General features: G+C 15.3%; 3 pseudogenes; all 3 read right to left on the bottom strand.

Annotated features, from left to right (window-relative positions):
- Positions 1–14,069: 14,069 nt before the first annotated feature.
- On the bottom strand, positions 14,070–16,619 carry LOC143364313 (cytochrome b pseudogene; annotated as a pseudogene).
- LOC143364297 (cytochrome c oxidase subunit 2 pseudogene) lies at positions 14,070–24,391 on the bottom strand (annotated as a pseudogene).
- LOC143364314 (cytochrome c oxidase subunit 1 pseudogene) lies at positions 14,070–25,498 on the bottom strand (annotated as a pseudogene).
- Positions 25,499–25,511: the final 13 nt, after the last annotated feature.

The following is a 25,511-nucleotide window of genomic DNA, read 5'->3' as shown; positions in this document are numbered from 1 at the left end:
TATTATGGAGAAAATAAATTAAAGAAGAATTTTTATAGAAAATAATTTTTATTCAAATTTCAGAGGGGAATTTATATAAAAATTGAATTTTAAAGAATTATTATGGAGAAAACAAATTAAAGAGAAATTCTTATAGGAAATAATTTTTATTAAAATTTCAGGGGGAAATTTATACAAAAATTGAATTTTAAAGAATTATTATGGAGAAAATAAATTAAAGAGAAATTCTTATAGGAAATAATTTTTATTTAAATTTCAGAGGAAAATTTATACAAAAATTGAATTTTAAAGAATTATTATAGAGAAAATAAATTAAAGAAGAATTCTTATAGAAAATAATTTTTATTAAAATTTCAGGGGGAAATTTATATAAAAATTGAATTTTAAAGAATTATTATGGAGAAAACAAATTAAAGAGAAATTCTTATAGGAAATAATTTTTATTTAAATTTCAGAGGAAAATTTATACAAAAATTGAATTTTAAAGAATTATTATGGAGAAAACAAATTAAAGAGAAATTCTTATAGGAAATAATTTTTATTAAAATTTCAGGGGGAAATTTATACAAAAATTGAATTTTAAAGAATTATTATGGAGAAAACAAATTAAAGAGAAATTCTTATAGGAAATAATTTTTATTTAAATTTCAGAGGAAAATTTATACAAAAATTGAATTTTAAAGAATTATTATAGAGAAAATAAATTAAAGAAGAATTCTTATAGAAAATAATTTTTATTAAAATTTCAGGGGGAAATTTATATAAAAATTGAATTTTAAAGAATTATTATGGAGAAAATAAATTAAAGAGAAATTCTTATAGGAAATAATTTTTATTTAAATTTCAGGGGAAAATTTATATAAAAATTGAATTTTAAAGAATTATTATAGAGAAAATAAATTAAAGAAGAATTCTTATAGAAAATAATTTTTATTTAAATTTTAGGGGGAAATTTATACAAAAATTGAATTTTAAAGAATTATTATGGAATAAAATAAATTAAAGAAGAATTTTTATAGAAAATAATTTTTATTTAAATTTTAGAGGAAAATTTATATAAAAATTGAATTTTAAAGAATTATTATGGAGAAAATAAATTAAAGAAGAATTCTTATAGAAAATAATTTTTATCTAAATTTTAGGGGGAAATTTATACAAAAATTGAATTTTAAAGAATTATTATGGAGAAAATAAATTAAAGAAGAATTCTTATAGAAAATAATTTTTATATAAATTTTAGGGGGAAATTTATACAAAAATTGAATTTTAAAGAATTATTATGGAGAAAATAAATTAAAGAAGAATTCTTATAGAAAATAATTTTTATTTAAATTTTGGGGGGAAATTTATATAAAAATTGAATTTAAAAGAATTATTATGGAGAAAATAAATTAAAGAAGAATTCTCATAGAAAATAATTTTTATTTAAATTTCAGGGGGAAATTTATACAAAAATTGAATTTAGGGGGGATTTTCTAGATTTTTTTGTAATTTGAGGGAGATTTTCATTCTAAAATTTTTATTACTTATTGAACGTTATTGATAAGTAAAGATATTAGTATGAATTTTTTTGTAAAATAGAAAATATAGAAAAAAACGAAATTTAGAATTTTAATTTTGGTATATATATATATATAAATAATTTATATTAATAAATATTTATATATATATATAAATAATTTATATTAATAAATATTTATAATATATATATATAAATAATTTATTGAATAATATTAATTTATATATATATAAATAATTTATTTATTAAATATTTATATATATATAAATTATTTATATATATATAAATAATTTATTCATTAAATATTTATATATATATAAATTATTTATATATATCTAATTAAATTTAAATATCTCTAATAAATTTATGTATAATATATACATTTATATTAATTTTTAAATTTTTTACTACAGAACAATAATAATTTAATAATATACTATATATTTAATTATAATATCAACATTTGTAAAATGAATCCATTTATGAATATATCCTAGAGTAAAACTAGTTATTAGACATTTATATCAGATTTAATTAATTCATAATAACCTATAAATATTCATACAATTATAAATATATAAATTTAATTATAAATAAATAATTTATTATATAAATATTTATATATATATAAATTATTTAATATATATTAAATATTTATTTATTAGGTATTTATATATATATAATAATAATATATATATATATATTTATTTTTATAAATATTTTATTATATATAAAGAGAATTAAGAATTTATATTTATTTAATTAATTTTTAAAATATTTTAATATATATATATATAATTATTTAATAATATATAAATTATTTATATATATATATACATTTAATGCTTAACCATCTGTGTAAATTATAATATCCTAATATGAATCACATTTATATAAATACATAACAATCTCTTACTCTAAACATCTAATCTATATAATATTCATTCCAATATACATATAATTATATGCCATTTATATATACATTTATATATATATAAATTATTTATATAATATATATATATTTAATTAATTTATATATGCATATATATATATATAAATTATTTATATATATATATTTATATATATAATTAAATTATATATACATATATATATATATAAATTATTTATATATATATATATATTTAATTAAATTATATATACATATATATATATATAAATTATTTATATATATATATATATATATTTAATTAAATTATATATACATATATATATATATAAATTATTTATATATATATATATATATTTAATTAAATTTAATTATTCCTAATAAATTTATTTATATATATTAATTTATATATATATAAATAATTTATTTATTAAATATTTATATATATATAAATTATTTATATATATCTAATTAAATTTAAATATCTCTAATAAATTTATGTATAATATATACATTTATATTAATTTTTAAATTTTTTACTACAGAACAATAATAATTTAATAATATACTATATATTTAATTATAATATCAACATTTGTAAAATGAATCCATTTATGAATATATCCTAGAGTAAAACTAGTTATTAGACATTTATATCAGATTTAATTAATTCATAATAACCTATAAATATTCATACAATTATAAATATATAAATTTAATTATAAATAAATAATTTATTATATAAATATTTATATATATATAAATTATTTAATATATATTAAATATTTATTTGTTAGGTATTTATATATATATAATAATAATATATATATATATATATTTATTTTTATAAATATTTTATTATATATAAAGAGAATTAAGAATTTATATTTATTTAATTAATTTTTAAAATATTTTAATATATATATATATAATTATTTAATAATATATAAATTATTTATATATATATATACATTTAATGCTTAACCATCTGTGTAAATTATAATATCCTAATATGAATCACATTTATATAAATACATAACAATCTCTTACTCTAAACATCTAATCTATATAATATTCATTCCAATATACATATAATTATATGCCATTTATATATACATTTATATATATATAAATTATTTATATAATATATATATATTTAATTAATTTATATATGCATATATATATATATAAATTATTTATATATATATATTTATATATATAATTAAATTATATATACATATATATATATATAAATTATTTATATGAATATATACATATATATATATGTATATATACATATAAATTATTTATATATATATATATATATATATATATATATATATATATATATATATATATATATATATATATATATATATATATATATATATATATATATATATATATATATATATATATATATATATATATATATATATATATAATACATAATAATATTTATTTTATTGGAAAAAAAAAAAAAAAAGAGAAAGTGAATAATTTAATTAAATTATTTTATAGTTAATTAATTTAATATTGAGTTTAAATTTTATTATGAGAAGTAAAATAAATGAAAAATTTTTAATAAAATTTATTGGGTTTAAATATATTTAATAAACCTATAATAATAAGTTAAGTTGTGCATTAGCGTCAATAATAAATAAAAAAAAAAATGAGAAAAAAGCTTTGATTTGGGGGGAAAATGATTTTTTTTTAGAAAAAAATAATAATTTTATTGAATTAATATGAAAAATTTAAATTTAGGGGTAAATTTAAATAAAATAAGGGGTAATTAATTAATATAAAATTTTAGGGAAATTTTATTTATAAAAAATTTGTATTGAATTAGTAATAAAAATTTATTTGAGTGAATTTTTTTATATAAAATTATTTATGGAAAGAATTTATATGGAATTATTAATATTTAAAATTTATTGAATTAATTTAGTAAATTTTTAATAATAGTTGATTTATATTAAAATTAAATATATTTAATAAACCTATAATAATAAGTTAAGTTGTGCATTAGCGTCAATAATAAATAAAAAAAAAAATGAGAAAAAAGCTTTGATTTGGGGGAAAAATGATTTTTTTTTAGAAAAAAATAATAATTTTATTGAATTAATATGAAAAATTTAAATTTAGGGGTAAATTTAAATAAAATAAGGGGTGATTAATTAATATAAAATTTTAGGGAAATTTTATTTATAAAAAATTTGCATAGAATTAGTAATAAAAATTTATTTGAGTGAATTTTTTATATAAAATTATTTATGAAAAGAATTATTAGGGGAATTTTATTCATAAAAAATTTGTATTGAATTAGTAATAAAAATTTATTTGAATGAATTTTTTATATAAAATTATTTATGAAAAGAATTATTAGGGGAATTTTATTCATAAAAAATTTGTATTGAATTAGTAATAAAAATTTATTTGAATGAATTTTTTATATAAAATTATTTATGAAAAGAATTATTAGGGAAATTTTATTTGTAAAAAATTTGTATTGAATTAGTAATAAAAATTTATTTGAGTGGACTTTTTATATAAAATTATTTATAAAAAAGAATTATTAGGGGAATTTTATTCATAAAAAATTTGTATTGAATTAGTAATAAAAATTTATTTGAATGAATTTTTAATATAAAATTATTTATGAAAAGAATTATTAGGGGAATTTTATTCATAAAAAATTTGTATTGAATTAGTAATAAAAATTTATTTGAATGAATTTTTTATATAAAATTATTTATGAAAAGAATTATTAGGGAAATTTTATTTGTAAAAAATTTGTATTGAATTAGTAATAAAAATTTATTTGAGTGGACTTTTTATATAAAATTATTTATAAAAAAGAATTATTGGGAAAATTTTATTTATAAAAAAATTTGTATTGAATTAGTAATAAAAATTTATTTGAATGAATTTTTTATATGAAATTATTTATGAAAAGAATTATTAGGGAAATTTTATTTATAAAAAAATTTTTATTGAATTAGTAATAAAAATTTATTTGAGTGGATTTTTTATATAAAATTATTTATAAAAAAGAATTATTGGGAAAATTTTATTTATAAAAAAATTTGTATTGAATTAGTAATAAAAATTTATTTGAATGAATTTTCTATATGAAGTTATTTATGAAAAGAATTATTAGGGAAATTTTATTTGTAAAAAAATTTGTATTGAATTAGTAATAAAAATTTATTTGAATGAATTTTCTATATGAAGTTATTTATGAAAAGAATTATTAGGGAAATTTTATTTGTAAAAAAATTTGTATTGAATTAGTAATAAAAATTTATTTGAATGAATTTTCTATATGAAGTTATTTATGAAAAGAATTATTAGGGAAATTTTATTTATAAAAAAATTTGTATTGAATTAGTAATAAAAATTTATTTGAGTGAATTTTTTATATTAAATTATTTATGAAAAGAATTATTAGGGAAATTTTATTTGTAAAAAAATTTGTATTGAATTAGTAATAAAAATTTATTTGAATGAATTTTCTATATGAAGTTATTTATGAAAAGAATTATTAGGGAAATTTTATTTGTAAAAAAATTTGTATTGAATTAGTAATAAAAATTTATTTGAATGAATTTTCTATATGAAATTATTTATGAAAAGAATTATTAGGGAAATTTTATTTATAAAAAAATTTGTATTGAATTAGTAATAAAAATTTATTTGAGTGGACTTTTTATATAAAATTATTTATAAAAAAGAATTATTAGGGAAATTTTATTTGTAAAAAAATTTGTATTGAATTAGTAATAAAAATTTATTTGAATGAATTTTCTATATGAAGTTATTTATGAAAAGAATTATTAGGGAAATTTTATTTGTAAAAAAATTTGTATTGAATTAGTAATAAAAATTTATTTGAATGAATTTTTTATATGAAGTTATTTATGAAAAGAATTATTAGGGAAATTTTATTTGTAAAAAAATTTGTATTGAATTAGTAATAAAAATTTATTTGAGTGGACTTTTTATATAAAATTATTTATAAAAAAGAATTATTAGGGAAATTTTATTTGTAAAAAAATTTGTATTGAATTAGTAATAAAAATTTATTTGAATGAATTTTTTATATGAAGTTATTTATGAAAAGAATTATTAGGGAAATTTTATTTGTAAAAAAATTTGTATTGAATTAGTAATAAAAATTTATTTGAATGAATTTTTTATATGAAGTTATTTATGAAAAGAATTATTAGGGAAATTTTATTTATAAAAAAATTTGTATTGAATTAGTAATAAAAATTTATTTGAGTAAATTTTTTATATTAAATTATTTATGAAAAGAATTATTAGGGAAATTTTATTTATAAAAAATTTGTATTGAATTAGTAATAAAAATTTATTTGAATGAATTTTTTTTATATAAAATTATTTATGGGAAGAATTTATATGGAATTATTAATATTTAAAATTTATTGAAATAATTTAGTAAATTTTTAATAATAGTTGATTTATATTAAAATTAAATATATTTAATAAACCTATAATAATAAGTTAAGTTGTACATTAGCGTCAATAATAAATAAAAAAAAAAATGAGAAAAAAGCTTTGATTTGGGGGAAAAATGATTTTTTTTAGAAAAAAATAATAATTTTATTGAATTAATATGAAAAATTTAAATTTAGGGGTAAATTTAAATAAAATAAGGGGTAATTAATTAATATAAAATTTTAGGGAAATTTTATTTTGAAAAATTTGTATAGAATTAGTAATAAAAATTTATTTGAATGAATTTTTTATATAAAATTATTTATGAAAAGAATTATTAGGGGAATTTTATTCATAAAAAAATTTGTATAGAATTAGTAATAAAAATTTATTTGAATGAATTTTCTATATAAAATTATTTATAAAAAAGAATTATTGGGGAAATTTTATTTATAAAAAAATTTGTATTGAATTAGTAATAAAAATTTATTTGAGTGGATTTTTTATATAAAATTATTTATAAAAAAGAATTATTAGGGAAATTTTATTTATAAAAAATTTGTATTGAATTAGTAATAAAAATTTATTTGAGTGAATTTTTTATATTAAATTATTTATGAAAAGAATTATTAGGGAAATTTTATTTGTAAAAAAATTTGTATTGAATTAGTAATAAAAATTTATTTGAATGGATTTTCTATATGAAATTATTTATGAAAAGAATTATTAGGGAAATTTTATTTATAAAAAAATTTGTATTGAATTAGTAATAAAAATTTATTTGAATGAATTTTCTATATGAAATTATTTATGAAAAGAATTATTAGGGAAATTTTATTTGTAAAAAATTTGTATTGAATTAGTAATAAAAATTTATTTGAATGGATTTTTTATATGAAATTATTTATGAAAAGAATTATTAGGGAAATTTTATTTATAAAAAAATTTGTATTGAATTAGTAATAAAAATTTATTTGAATGAATTTTCTATATGAAATTATTTATGAAAAGAATTATTAGGGAAATTTTATTTGTAAAAAATTTGTATTGAATTAGTAATAAAAATTTATTTGAATGGATTTTCTATATGAAATTATTTATGAAAAGAATTATTAGGGGAATTTTATTTATAAAAAAATTTGTATTGAATTAGTAATAAAAATTTATTTGAATGAATTTTCTATATGAAATTATTTATGAAAAGAATTATTAGGGAAATTTTATTTATAAAAAATTTGTATTGAATTAGTAATAAAAATTTATTTGAGTGAATTTTTTATATTAAATTATTTATGAAAAGAATTATTAGGGAAATTTTATTTGTAAAAAAATTTGTATTGAATTAGTAATAAAAATTTATTTGAATGGATTTTCTATATGAAATTATTTATGAAAAGAATTATTAGGGAAATTTTATTTATAAAAAAATTTGTATTGAATTAGTAATAAAAATTTATTTGAATGGATTTTTTATATGAAATTATTTATGAAAAGAATTATTAGGGAAATTTTATTTATAAAAAAATTTGTATTGAATTAGTAATAAAAATTTATTTGAATGAATTTTCTATATGAAATTATTTATGAAAAGAATTATTAGGGAAATTTTATTTGTAAAAAATTTGTATTGAATTAGTAATAAAAATTTATTTGAATGGATTTTCTATATGAAATTATTTATGAAAAGAATTATTAGGGGAATTTTATTTATAAAAAAATTTGTATTGAATTAGTAATAAAAATTTATTTGAATGAATTTTCTATATGAAATTATTTATGAAAAGAATTATTAGGGAAATTTTATTTATAAAAAAATTTGTATTGAATTAGTAATAAAAATTTATTTGAGTGGATTTTTTATATAAAATTATTTATAAAAAAGAATTATTAGGGAAATTTTATTTATAAAAAAATTTGTATTGAATTAGTAATAAAAATTTATTTGAGTGGACTTTTTATATAAAATTATTTATAAAAAAGAATTATTAGGGAAATTTTATTTATAAAAAAATTTGTATTGAATTAGTAATAAAAATTTATTTGAGTGGACTTTTTATATAAAATTATTTATGAAAATTATTAGGGAAATTTTATTTATAAAAAAAATTTGTATTGAATTAGTAATAAAAATTTATTTGAATTAATTTTCTATATGAAATTATTTATGAAAAGAATTATTAGGGAAATTTTATTTATAAAAAAATTTGTATTGAATTAGCAATAAAAATTTATTTGAGTGGACTTTTTATATAAAATTATTTATAAAAAAGAATTATTGGGAAAATTTTATTTATAAAAAATTTGTATTGAATTAGTAATAAAAATTTATTTGAATGAATTTTTTATATGAAATTATTTATGAAAAGAATTATTAGGAAAATTTTATTTATAAAAAATTTGTATTGAATTAGTAATAAAAATTTATTTGAATGAATTTTCTATATGAAATTATTTATGAAAAGAATTATTAGGGAAATTTTATTTATAAAAAATTTGTATTGAATTAGTGACAAAAAATTATTTGAATGAATTTTTTATATGAAATTATTTATGAAAAGAATTATTAGGGAAATTTTATTTATAAAAAATTTGTATTGAATTAATAATAAAAATTTATTTGAATGAATTTTTTTTATATAAAATTATTTATGGGGAGAATTTATATGGAATTATTAATATTTAAAATTTATTGAATTAATTTAGTAAATTTTTAATAATAGTTGATTTATATTAAAATTAAATATATTTAATAAACCTATAATAATAAGTTAAGTTGTGCATTAGCGTCAATAATAAATAAAAAAAAAAATGAGAAAAAAGCTTTGATTTGGGGGAAAAATGATTTTTTTTTAGAAAAAAATAATAATTTTATTGAATTAGTATGAAAAATTTAAATTTAGGGGTAAATTTAAATAAAATAAGGGGTAATTAACTAATATAAAATTTAGGGAAATTTTATTTTAAAAAATTTGTATAGAATTAGTAATAAAAATTTATTTGAATGAATTTTTTATATAAAATTATTTATGAAAAGAATTATTAGGGGAATTTTATTCATAAAAAAATTTGTATAGAATTAGTGATAAAAATTTATTTGAATGAATTTTTTATATTAAATTATTTATGAAAAGAATTATTAGGGAAATTTTATTTGTAAAAAATTTGTATTGAATTAGTAATAAAAATTTATTTGAGTGGACTTTTTATATAAAATTATTTATAAAAAATTATTAGGGAAATTTTATTTGTAAAAAATTTGTATTGAATTAGTAACAAAAATTTATTTGAGTGGACTTTTTATATAAAAAAGATTTTAAAAAATTTGTATAGAATTAGTAATAAAAATTTATTTGAATGAATTTTTTATATAAAATTATTTATGAAAAGAATTATTAGGGGGATTTTATTCATAAAAAAAATTTGTATAGAATTAGCAATAAAAATTTATTTGGATGAATTTTTTATATTAAATTATTTATGAAAAGAATTATTAGGGAAATTTTATTTGTAAAAAATTTGTATTGAATTAGTAATAAAAATTTATTTGAGTGGACTTTTTATATAAAAAAGAATTATTGGGAAAATTTTATTTATAAAAAATTTGTATTGAATTAGTAATAAAAATTTATTTGAATGAATTTTTTATATTAAACTATTTATGAAAAGAATTATTGGGAAAATTTTATTCATAAAAAATTTGTATTGAATTAGTAATAAAAATTTATTTGAGTACACTTTTTATATAAAATTATTTATAAAAAAGAATTATTGGGAAAATTTTATTTATAAAAAATTTGTATTGAATTAATAATAAAAATTTATTTGAGTGGACTTTTTATATAAAATTATTTATAAAAAAGAATTATTGGGAAAATTTTATTTATAAAAAATTTGTATTGAATTAGTAATAAAAATTTATTTGAATGAATTTTTTATATAAAATTATTTATAAAAAAGAATTATTGGGAAAATTTTATTTGTAAAAAATTTGTATTGAGTTAGTAATAAAAATTTATTTGAATTAATTTTTTATATTAAATTATTTATGAAAAGAATTATTAGGGAAATTTTACTTATAAAAAAATTTGTATTGAATTAGTAATAAAAATTTATTTGAGTGGATTTTTTTATATAAAATTATTTATAAAAAAGAATTATTGGGAAAATTTTATTTGTAAAAAAATTTATATTAAATTAATAATAAAAATTTATTTGAGTGGATTTTTTTATATAAAATTATTTATAAAAAAGAATTATTGGGAAAATTTTATTTGTAAAAAAATTTATATTAAATTAATAATAAAAATTTATTTGAGTGAATTTTTTATATTAAATTATTTATGAAAAGAATTATTAGGGAAATTTTATTTGTAAAAAAATTTGTATTGAATTAGTAATAAAAATTTATTTGAATGGATTTTTTATATGAAATTATTTATGAAAAGAATTATTAGGGAAATTTTATTTATAAAAAAATTTGTATTGAATTAGTAATAAAAATTTATTTGAATGAATTTTTTATATGAAATTATTTATGAAAAGAATTATTAGGGAAATTTTATTTATAAAAAAATTTGTATTGAATTAGTAATAAAAATTTATTTGAGTGGATTTTTTATATAAAATTATTTATAAAAAAGAATTGGGAAAATTTTATTTATAAAAAATTTGTATTGAATTAGTAATAAAAATTTATTTGAATGAATTTTTTATATGAAATTATTTATGGAAAGAATTATTAGGAAAATTTTATTTATAAAAAATTTGTATTGAATTAGTAATAAAAATTTATTTGAATGAATTTTCTATATGAAATTATTTATGAAAAGAATTATTAGGGAAATTTTATTTATAAAAAATTTGTATTGAATTAGTAATAAAAATTTATTTGAATGAATTTTTTATATGAAATTATTTATGAAAAGAATTATTAGGGAACCTTTATTTATAAAAAAATTTGTGTTGAATTAACAATAAAAATTTATTTGAATAAATTTTTATATAAAATTATTTATAAAAAGAATTATTAGGAAACTTATTTATGAAAAGTTTAGTATTAAATTAAAATAAGAATTTATTTGAGTATAAATATATATATATATATATATATATATATATATATATATATATAAATAAAAATTTATATAAAAATTATATTAAATTAATAATAAAAGTTTATTAATTAATATTGAAAATTTTTAATAAAATATCTTATTAAAAAATTATATAAAAAATATTTGGTTCTACATTTATATAAATATAAATGATTGAAGGTGAATTTTATAGAAAATTTAATTATAGTTTAAAAATTAATTATAAAAATTTATTTATAAATGAAATTTATTTAAAAGTAAAAATTTAAAAAATTTTTATAAATTTTGTGTAAAAATTAAGTTTATATTTAAATGAAAGTTTGACAAAGAAATTTAAAATAAATAATGGTAAATTTTAGTGCCAGCATCAGCGGTTACACTATTGTTATGAGTTAATTAATGAAATAATTAGAGATTTTGAAATTTAGTTTAAATGTATATTATTTTTTTTGGTGAAATATAAAAGTATAATATATTTAATTATTAAAATACAAATTTTTGAGAAATCTTAAGAATAGACTAGGATTAGATACCCTATTATAAAGATAAATTTAAAATGTTAAATATTAAATGTTAATCATTAAAATTAAATAATATGGCGGCTTTATATACTTATTAGAGGAACTTGTTTATTAAATTGATATCCCACGTTAAGATAAACTTAAATGGAAAATTTATGTATTGTTGTTTAAAAAATTTATAGAAATTTTATTTTTGAAATATTATATATATATATATATATATATATATAATAGTAATTCAAATCAAAATGTAGTTTATTTAAGATATAATGAGTTACATAAAAATTATTTTTTTTTAAATTAAATTTTAATATTTAATAAAGATAGGATTTAAAAGTAAATTTTATAAATTAATGAAATTGAAATTAGTTTTATTTAGTGTACAAATTGCCCGTCACTTTCATTATAAATGGAATAAGTCGTAACATAGTAAAGGTATTGGAAAATGTTTTTAATAAAAAATTTAGTTTAATATAAAAATATTTCGTTTACATTGAAAAGATTTACATGAAATAAAATTTTAAATTAAATAATTAAATATTTAGGGTTGATAGTGTTTAAGGTTAAATATATTATAAAAAAAATTATTTTAAAAAATTAAATTTTTAGTATTTATTTAAGAAAAAAATAAAAATTTTATATACATAGTATTGTGAAAGATAATAAATAAAATATTTAAAAGTAGAATTTATTTTTGTACCTTTTGTATCAGGGGTTATTAAAATTTAAATATAGTTTATATTATTCTCGAATATAAATGAGCTAATTAATTAAAATTTTTTTTGTAGCAAAAAAATTATGAATATTTAATTTGATGTGAAATGTAATACGAATTTATAGATATCTAGTTTTTTTAGAAATGAATTTAATTCATATATTTATTTTAATAATATATATATATATATATATATATATTAATAAATATAAATAATTTAGGGGATAAACTTTAAATTAAATTTATAATTTTTAATTGAAATATAATAAATAAATTAATTTTAAAATTTAATATATTATAGAAAAAATTTAATAATTTAATAATAATAATATATATATATATATATATATATATAAAAAAAAATTTAATTAACTAGAATATAATTTAATTATAAAAAAAATTAAATAAATTAAAAATTTAAAGATATAATGATAATATAAGTAATTGATTATATAAATATAAATATATATATATATATATATATATAATATTAAAGAATTTGGCAAAAATTATACTCACCTGTTTAACAAAAACATGTCTTTTTGAATTTAATTTAAAGTTGTCCCTGCTCCATGAATAATTTTTAAATAGCTGCAGTATACTGACTGTACAAAGGTAGCATAATCATTTGTCTTTTAATTAAAGGCTGGAATGAAAGGGTTGATGAAGTATAAACTGTTTCAATATTAAATAATGAAATTAAATTTTAAGTAAAAATGCTTAAATTAATTTAAGGGACGATAAGACCCTATAGAATTTAATAAATTAATAAAGTTTTTAATTTATTTATAAGAAAATTTATTAATTTATTTTATTGGGGTGATATTTAAATTTAATAAACTTTAAATTAAGAAATCATAAATTAATGTTAATAAAAATGATATTGTATTATAAATTATAAGAAAAATTACCTTAGGGATAACAGCATAATATCTTTAAGAAGGCCTTATTTATAAAGATGTTTATGACCTCGATGTTGAATTAAGATAAATTTTAAATGCAGAAGTTTAAAAATTAAGTCTGTTCGACTTTTGAAATCTTACATGATTTGAGTTCAGATCGGTGTAAGCCAGATCGGTTTCTATCTTTAAAAGTAAAATAATATTTTTGTACGAAAGGACTAAGTATTTTTAATAATTAATATTATATATATATATATATATATATAAATGTAAATAATTATTTTGGCAGATTAGTGTAATAAATTTAGAATTTAATAAAGTATGCAATAAGTATACAGATAATAATTTATGTATTAAAATTTAATTTATATTTTAATTTATTTTTTTTTATTGTTTTAATTTTAATAATATTAATTAGTATAGCTTTTTTAACATTATTTGAACGAAAAGTATTAGGGTTTATTCAAAATCGAAAGGGACCAAATAAAGTATTAATTATAGGAATTTTTCAACCTTTTAGAGATGTAATTAAATTATTAAATAAGGAATTATTTTTTTTAGATAAAATTAATTTAAATTATTATATATTTATACCTATAATTTCTTTAATTTTATCTATAATATTATGGTTAGTTTACCCATTTTATGTAAATATATTTTCAATAAATTTAGGAATTTTATTTATATTAAGATTAATGAGTGTAGGGGTTTTTCCAATTATATTAGGGGGGTGGGCTTCAAATTCTAATTATTCTATATTGGGTGCTATTCGTTCAGTTGCCCAATCAATTTCTTATGAAGTAAGATTATTTTTAATTATTTTTAATTTAATTTTATTAGTTGAAAGGTTTAATTTATTAGAATTTTTAAAATTTCAAGAAAATATTAAATTTTTAATTATAATTTATCCAGTTTATTTAATATTTATGGTTAGAATATTAATTGAATTAAATCGTACTCCTTTTGATTTAGTTGAAGGAGAATCTGAGTTAGTCTCTGGTTTTAATACAGAGTATTTTAGAAGATTATTTGCTTTAATTTTTATATCTGAATACTTAAGGATTATTTTTATAAGGTTTTTAGTAACAATTATGTTTTTAGGGTTTAAATTATTAAGATTTAAATTTATTGTTAGAATAATTTTTCATATATTTTTTGTGATTTGAATTCGAGGGGTTTTACCTCGAATTCGTTATGATGAATTAATAATAATATGTTGAAAGAAATTTTTATCGTTATCATTATTATATATTTTATTTATTTTAAGGATAAAGGAATTAATTATTTATATAAATATAAGTTAATAGATAGTTTTATATCTATAAAATATTTTCAAAATAAATGCTATTAAAGCTTATTAACTAATAAATTAATTTATCTCAGATATAATTTAGTGAGGGGGTTAAAATGAAATATAAAAAGTAAATTAATGTAAATAATATTCTTAAGTTAATAAATGGAGGCTCAATTAATTGCCTTCCTAACCATGTTAATATGATAAAAGATAAAATAAAAATTCAAAAAAGAATTTTTCTTAAAAAATAAAATTTTCTTGAAGTTAATTTATTATAATTTAAAATAGGTATAAATATTAAAATTAAAATAGATGAAAATAAACCTAGAACTCCACCAAATTTATTAGGAATAATTCGTAAAATTGTGTAAGCAAATAAAAAATATCATTCAGGTTTAATATGTTCAGGTGTAATTATAGGGTTAGCTATAATAAAATTATCTGGGTCACTTAAATTATAAGGAAAAATTAAAGTAACTATAATAAATAGAAATAAAATTAATATATATCCAAGTACATCTTTAATAAGAAAATAAGGTGAAAAATAAATTAAGTAAAATTTATTTCTGGATCCTATAGGGTTATTTGATCCTGAATTATGTAAGAAGAAAAGATGGATAATTACTAAAAATAAAATTATAAATGGGAGAATAAAATGAAAGGTATAGAATCGGTTTAATGTGGCATTATTAATAGAAAATCCTCCTCAAATTCATTCAACTAATATTTTTCCAATAAAAGGTAAGGCTGATAATAAGTTAGTAATAACTGTAGCTCCTCAAAAAGATATTTGTCCTCATGGTAAAACATAACCTAAGAATGCTGTTGCTATTGATATAATTAAAATAATTACTCCGATTAATCAAACATTAACTAATTTGAAAGAGTGATAATAAATTCCTCGGGCAATATGAAGAAATATAGTAAAAAAAAAGAAAGATGCTCCATTTATATGGATAAGACGGATTCATCATCCGAACTTAACATTTTTTATAATATGAATTGTTCTATGAAAAGCAAGATTAATATTAGGGCAATAATGTATAGATAAAAATAGACCTGAAATAATTTGAATAATTAAAAATAATCCTAAAATTGAACCAAAATTTCATCATATATTAATATTTATGGGGGATGGTAATTTATTTAGAGAATAATTGAAAATTGATAAAATTTTATTATTTTTTAATAGTTTAGAAAATTTCATTAATTAATAATTTTTCGTAAGGGTTTATATTTTGATAAACAAATTTTTATTGAGAATAATAAAGTAATTAATAAATAAAAAATTATTAAGAAGGTAACTTTATAAAGTGGGTATGTATAAGTTTTGTAAATAAATAATGAATTAGAAGTTTTAAATTTAATATTAATTGAATAATTAAAAAAATAATAAAAAAATATAACAAAAATTAATATAATTACTATAAATCAAATAAAGTTTAGGTTAGATTTAAACGATTTATTATAATAATTGTTAATTAATCTTGTAAAATAAAGGAATATAATTATATTTCCTCTAATTATTGAAATAAAAATTATGAAACAATATAATGATTTTTGAGTAATTAAATAATTTAAAATTAAATAAATTAAAGTGAATAAAATTAAGCTTATTATGAAATTTAGTGGGGAGATATTTTTATTATATATAATAATAATAATTATATATATATTAATATAAAGTATAAATTTAATAAAAAATTCATAAGAACTGTTCATTGAATTCAAGAAATAGTTTAAATAGAATATTAATTTTGGGGATTAAAGATATTAAGGTTAATTTTCTTGAAGTTTAAGCTAAAGAAAAAATTTTCATATTTAATTTACAAAATTAATATTTTATTTTAAATTATTTAGCTAAATTGATTTATTTAAATAATTATTATTTAGTAATAGTTTTATTAATTTTATTAATAATTTTTATATTTATAGAGAATTTTTTAATATTTTTAATTGGATTGGAATATATATTAATATTTTATTTGTTTATAACTTTAATTATTTCTGACAGTTTAAATAATGATTGAATATTTATATATATATTAATTATAGGAGTTTGTGAAAGAGTTATTGGTATTTCTTTAATAGTTAGAATTGTTCATATGTATGGTTCACAAAGAATAAAAATTTTAAATTTAAAATGATAGTAGAAATTTTAATTATTACTTATTTATATTTAATATTATTTAAAAATAAATTTATAAAAATAAGTTTATTAAAAAATTTTATTAGATGTGTGTTAATATTTTTAACAGTAAAAATTTTTTTTAAATATAATTTTATTGTAAATTTTTCTATAATAAGTAGATTATTTAGGTTAAATAATTATTCATTTATATTAATTATACTAAGTTTATGAATTTTTGGTATTATTTTTTTATTTTTAATAGATAAGAATATTTTATTATGTATAAAAATACATTTAGTTTTATTAATTATTTTAATAATATTTTTTATAAGAATTCAATTATTATTATTTTATTTTATATTTGAAGTAAGGTTAATTTTAATTTTTTTTATAATTATTAAATGGGGGTTAGGGGAAAAACGGTTGGAAGCTGCTTATTTTATAATATTTTATACAATATTTTTTTCTTTACCTTTTTTAATTTTTTTATTTTTAATTATAAATGAATTAATATTAGATTTAATAATAATAGTAGAATTAAAAAAAATTAAAATAAGAAGTTATTTTTTTATATTTATAATAGGAACTTTTTTAGTAAAGATTCCTATATATATATTTCATGGGTGGTTATTAAAGGCTCATGTTGAAGCCCCAGTATATAGTTCAATAATTTTAGCTTCAATTTTATTAAAATTAGGAACTTATGGTTTATTACAAATAGTAATTATATTTTATTATTTATTTATAAATATAAAATTTTATATAATAATAATTAGTTTATTAGGCAGAGTTATTTTGAGGGGGTTATGTTTACGCCAATTAGATATAAAAATTTTAGTTGCTTATTCATCAGTTGTTCATATAGGAATTTTAATTAGAAGAATGTTAACATTTTTTAAAATTAGAGTAATTGGGAGGTATATTATTATAATTGCTCATGGGTTATGTTCTTCTGGTTTATTTTTTTTAGTAAATATTTGTTATCAAGAAACTAATAGACGTTTAATATTAATTAATAAAGGATTAATAAATTATATACCTAAAATAAGAATAATATGATTTTTATTATGTTCTTCAAATATATCTGCCCCAGTGTCATTAAATTTAGTGGGAGAAATTATATTATTAGTAGGGTTAATAATATGAATAGAGTATTTAATAATTGTTATAATTTTTTTTTGTTTTTTTAGATTTATTTATTCATTATATTTATTTTGTTATGTCCAACATGGGGAATTAAATTATTATTTAAAAATTAAAAGAAGTAAAATAATTAATTATATTGTATTAATTTTACATTGATTACCTTTAAATATTATATTTTTGGATTTAATTTTTTTTTAATTTAAATAGTTTAAGAAAAAAATTTTGAATTGTGGTTTCAAAGATGTATAATAACTTTAAATTATTTATGAATTAATAGTTTATGGGGTGATTATATTTTTTTTAGGTATATTTTTTATTTTAATAAGTATATATATATATATATATAATATAATAATAATTTTAGAGTGAACAATTTTTATATTAAGTAGAATAAAATTTAATTATATAATTTATTTAGATTATATAGGTTTAATATATATAGGAGTTGTTTTAATTATTTCTTTTTTTATTATATTTTATAGAATAAATTATATAAATGGGGATATATATATTAATCGATTTAAATATTTATTATTATTATTTATTTTTTCAATATGTTTAATAATTTTAAGTCCAAGGATTTTAAGAATTTTATTAGGATGAGATGGGTTAGGTTTAATTTCTTATTGTTTAGTAATTTATTATCAAAATAAGAATTCTTATAATTCAGGGATATTAACTATTCTTTGTAATCGATTAGGAGATGTTGGGTTATTAATATTAATTAGAATATCATCATTTTTAGGTTCTTGAAATTTAATATTATATAGAATAAGATTAATTATAATAATTTTAATGTTAATTTTAATAATTACAAAAAGTGCTCAATTACCTTTTTCGGCTTGATTACCTGCTGCTATAACTGCCCCTACTCCTATTTCTTCTTTAGTACATTCTTCTACTTTGGTTACTGCTGGTATTTATTTAATAATTCGGTATAATAAATTTATTTTAATTGAAGTGAAAAGATATATTATTATTATTTCTAGTTTAACAATGTTTATGGCTGGGTTAATAGCAAATTATGAATATAATTTAAAAAAAGTAATTGCTCTTTCAACTTTAAGACAATTAGGGTTTATAATAAGAATTTTAGGGTTAGGTATAGTAAATTTAGGGTTTTATCATTTATTAATTCATGCTTTTTTTAAATCTTTAATATTTATATGTGTTGGGGGGTATATTCATACATCTTTAGGAAGGCAAGATTTACGTAAATTTAAAGGTGTAATAAGAATAACTCCTTTAAAGAGTGTTGTATTTATTTTTTCTTTTATGAATTTAAGTGGTTTTCCATTTATTTCTGGGTTTTATTCAAAAGATTTAATTTTAGAATTTATAATAGTAAGAAGATTAAATAAATTAATAATTTATATTTTAATGATTTCAACAGTTTTAACAATTAATTATAGAGTTCGAATTATAAAATTATTTTTTGAAATATATATAGGGATTTATAGATACCAATATGTAGGAGATGGTAAATTTATAATTTTTTGTAAATTTTTTATAATATTATTAGTAATTTTTTTTGGGTATTTTTATTTAAGGTTAATTAATTATTTTACTTGTATAATTACAGAAAATGATAAATTAGTTTTAATAATAATATATATTCTTAGATGAATAGTAACCTTTAGATTTCATTTTAGATGTAAGAAGTTAATAAATTTTAGTTATTTAAATTTCATTATGAGAATATTTTATTCAATTTTTTTTTATAAAATAATTTATTTAAATTTTTTAAAATTTATATTAACATATGAGAAATTCAATGAGAAATGAATAGATAAAATTTTAGGTGTAAATATAAAAAAAATATTTTATTTACAGAAGGTGTACCCATTGATGAATAGATGATTATATTCAATTCATATAATAAAGTTGATAAAATTTTATAGAGTGTTATTAATTTTTATTTTATTTATTTATAATTATTTAAATAGCTTAATAAAAAGTTTAATATTGAAAATATTAAGATAATTAAAAATTTTTAAATAAATTTATAAACTTAATAGTTAATTTTATATTGAAATTATAATATTTTTTTTAAATTATATAAATTTAGAAATATTTATGATTAAATCATATTAAAAGAATTAGAAGTTCTAAATTTATATTTCTTTAATTGGAGATATTAGTCTCAAAAAAATTATTAACAATAATTTACCTAAATTTTGGTTTCAATTAAAAGATATAAATAATTTAATTTTAAAAAGCAAATTTAATGTTATATATATAATATTAACTAATATCCTGTTTATATAAGAAAAATAAATTTCTTTTTTTTAAGTCGAAATTAAATGTAAAAATTACTATATATAAATTAATGGATTCATTTAAATAAGTTACAAGTTCATTCAATTCATAGCCTAATAATTAAAATTAAAAGAAAAGTGAAAAAAGTATAAATAGATAAAATTGAAAGATTATTAAGTAATTTTAAAATTGGTAAAATTAGAATAATTTCTACATCAAAAATAAGAAATATTAGAGTTATAATATAAAAATTAATTGAAAATGGTAATCGTGCTCTAGTAATAGGGTCAAATCCACATTCAAATGGTGTAATTTTTTCTCGATCTTTATTTATAATTATTGAAAAAAAAAAATTAATTAAAATAATTAAAGAGATAATAATAAATATAAAGATAAAAAATATAAAGATATTAAAAATTATATATATTATTTAATTAAATCTTTTAATTGGAAATTAAATGTAATTATTTATACTATATATATATATATATATATATATATATATATATATTATATATATTAATATATTCATCAATAAATTAGGATATAAAGAATAAGTCAAATAATATCAACAAAATGTCAATATCATGTAGCCGCTTCAAAATGAAAATGATGAATTTTAGAAAAGTGGTTTAAATATATTCGAATTAATCTTGTTCTTAAAAAAATGATACCTAATAATACATGGAGGCCATGAAATCCTGTAGATATAAAAAAAATTGATCCAAAAATTCCATCGTTAAAAGTAAAAGGGGCTTCTATATATTCAATTATTTGAATAGAGGAAAAATACATGCCTAGTAGAATTGTAAAAATTAATGGTGTTATAGATTTTTTTTTGTTTTTAACTAATAAATTATGTCTTCATGTAATAGTAAATCCCGAAGAAATTAAAATAATTGAGTTTAAAAGGGGGATATCATAAGGGTTAAATATAATAATATTTTTAGGTGGTCATATTATACCAATTTCAATTCTTGGGGAGATTGCTGAATGAAGGTAAGTTCAAAAAAAAGAAATAAAAAAAAATAATTCTGAAATAATAAATAAAATTATTCCAAATTTTAATAATTTTAAAACACTTAATGTATGACATCCTTGTATTGTTCTTTCTCGAATAATATCTCGTCATCATTGGTATAGAATTAAAAATAGAATTAATAAATTAAATATAGTAATATTGAAGTTAGAAGAATTAAATCAATAAATAGTTCTTAATAACAAATTTAAAATTCTTCATGAAGTTATTAAAGGTCAGGGTCTTAAAGTTACTATATGAAATGGGTGGTGATGAGATATTTTCATTTAATTAGATTCATTAAAATACAATAAAGTTAAAATAGAAAATACATAGGATTGAATAATAGAAACTGAAATTTCTAAAATTATTAATAAATTTTGGATAAAAAAAAGAATTAATATATAAGGTATATTTTCTAAAGTTGTTCCTAATAAGGATAAAAGTAAATGTCCTGCTAATATATTAGCAGATAGTCGAATTGCAAGAGTTCATGGTCGAATAAAATTTCTAATAGATTCAATTAAAATTATAAAAATTATTAAAGGTCCTGGTGTGTTTATGGGTAGAAGATGAATGAATATTTTATTAGTGTTATTTAATCATCCAAATAATATAAATCTTATTCATAATCTTAGGGATAAAGAAAGATTAATAGATAAATGTCTTGATGGGGTAAAAATATAAGGTATTAAACTTAATAAATTTAATTTTAAAAATATAATTATAATAGTTAAAAAAATAATCAAGTTTGATGAAAATTTTTTTTTTGTTAAATTAAAAAATTCTTGAAAAATTTTTTTGTAGAAGTTTAATCAAAAGATATTAATTCGTGAGGGTGATAATCAATAAGGTCAATTTATTAATATTAAAGGAAAAAATAAAATTAATCAATTTAAAGATAAAAATTTATTTGTAGAAGGGTCAAAAATTGAAAATAAATTTGTTAACATTTAAAATTTAATAGTTTTTTTTATTAATTTAAAATTATTTAAATTAGTATGAGTAGTTGGTGAAAATGAAAAAGGAGAAAAATATAAAATTGAAATATATATATATATAATTATAAGTATAAAAAAGAAAAGTAAAAGTCAATATATAGGTCTTATTTGAGGGATAAAAGAATAAAATCATTAGAAGTAGACGATTAACTACTATATTTTGGTTTAAGAGACCATTTCTTTCTTTCAGACACCTAATGAAAGAGTATTACTATAATAATTTTAAAATGACAATTTAATGTTATAAAATTTAACTAATTCTTTAATTATTTTTATTAATTCAATTAATAAAATTAAAATAATTTGTTCTTTCAATAACAATAGGTATAAATCTATGGTATGCACCACAAATTTCAGAACATTGTCCAAAAAATATTCCAGGTCGTAAAGAAATTAAAGATATTTGATTAATTCGACCTGGTGAGGCATCTATTTTAATTCCTATAGTTGGGATAGTTCATGAGTGAATTACATCTATAGAAGATACTAGTAATCGGATAGGAATTTTATAAGGAATAACTGCTCGATTATCAACATCTAATAAACGAAATTGATTAATATTTTCAATTGATTTAATTATATAAGAGTCAAATATAAAATTAGAAAATTCAGGATATTCATAACTTCAATATCATTGATGGCCAATTGATTTAATAGTAAAATATGTAGGGTTTCATAATTCATCAATAAAATAAAGAGTTTTAAGAGAAGGGATTGAAATAATTAAAAGTATAATTATAGGAGTGATAGTTCATAAAATTTCAATATTATGATTTTTTAATAAATTTAAATTTAAATATTTATTATTTAAAATAAAAATTATTATATATATAGTAGAAATAGTAATTATTGTTAGGATAATTATTGTAAAATTATAAAAATAAAATAAATTATCAGCAAATGGAGAGTTAGGATCTTGGAAAGAATATATATTTCATGTAGCTATATTTATTATGTAAATAAATTTTAATAAAAATTATTAATTTTATTTATGAGACTTAAATTCATTACACTATTCTGCCATATTAAAATTTAAAAATAATAATAGGAAGTTCGTTATATGAATGTCTATAAGGGGGGTAATTTTGTAATCACTCTAAAGATGATTGGAAATATTTAAATATAATTAAACGTTTTATAATTAATCTCTCTAAAATAATAAAGATTAATAAAATTATTCTATTAAAAGCAATTAATGAACCAATTGATGAAATTAAATTTCAACAATAGTAAGCATCTGGGTAATCTGAATATCGTCGAGGTATTCCCATTAATCCTAAGAAGTGTTGTGGGAAAAAAGTTATGTTTACTCCAAGAAATATTATAGTAAATTGAATATTTAATAGTTTTTTATTTAGTGTAAGTCCAGTGAATAGGGGGTATCAATGAATTAATCTTGCAATAATTGCAAATACTGCACCCATAGATAAAACATAGTGGAAATGACCAATTACATAATATGTATCATGAAGTATAATATCAATAGAAGAATTTGATAATATAATTCCAGTTAATCCCCCTAATGTAAATAAGAAGATAAATCCTAAAGATCATATAATTGATGGGTTTATTTTAATTTTTGACCCACAATAAGTAGCAATTCATCTAAATACTTTAATTCCTGTTGGTACAGCAATAATTATAGTGGCAGATGTAAAATATGCTCGTGTATCAACATCTAATCCTACAGTAAATATGTGATGAGCTCATACAATAAATCCTAAAAATCCAATTCCTAATATAGCATAAATTATTCCTAAATTTCCGAAAATTTCTTTTTTTCCTCTTTCGTTAAAAATAATATGTGAAATTAATCCAAATCCGGGGAGAATTAAAATATAAACTTCAGGATGACCAAAAAATCAGAATAAATGTTGATAAAGAATAGGGTCTCCTCCTCCGGAAGGATCAAAAAAAGATGTATTTAAATTTCGGTCTGTTAATAGTATAGTAATAGCACCTGCTAAAACAGGGAGAGAAAGAAGAAGTAAAATAGCAGTAATTTTAACTGATCAAGGAAATAAGGGGATTTGATTTATATTAAGTGAAATATTTTTTATTAATATAATTGAAACAATAAAATTAATAGCACCTATAATAGAAGAAATACCTGCAATATGTAAAGAAAAAATAGTAAAATCAACAGAAAAGGATGAGTGATATATAATTGAAGATAGGGGAGGGTAAATAGTTCAACCTGTTCCTGATCCTGTAGATAAAGTTCTTCTTATTATAAGTATAAATAATGAAGGAATTAATAATCAAAATCTTATATTATTTATACGTGGGAAAGCTATATCAGGAGCCCCAATTATTAGTGGTACTAATCAATTTCCAAACCCCCCAATTATAAATGGTATAACTATAAAAAAAATTATAATAAAAGCATGTGAAGTTACAATAGTATTATAAATTTGGTCGTTATTAATTCATCTTCCAGGTGTTCTTAATTCTATACGAATAATTATACTTAAAGATGCTCCGATTATCCCTGATCATATAGCAAAGATAAAATAAAGTATTCCAATATTTTTATGGTTAGTT

Source organism: Halictus rubicundus, unplaced genomic scaffold, assembly GCF_050948215.1.
Source record: "Halictus rubicundus isolate RS-2024b unplaced genomic scaffold, iyHalRubi1_principal scaffold0436, whole genome shotgun sequence".
Classification (NCBI taxonomy): domain Eukaryota; kingdom Metazoa; phylum Arthropoda; class Insecta; order Hymenoptera; family Halictidae; genus Halictus; species Halictus rubicundus.
The sequence above is the reverse complement of the archived record's forward strand: the minus strand, read 5'-3'. Positions and strand labels throughout refer to the sequence as shown.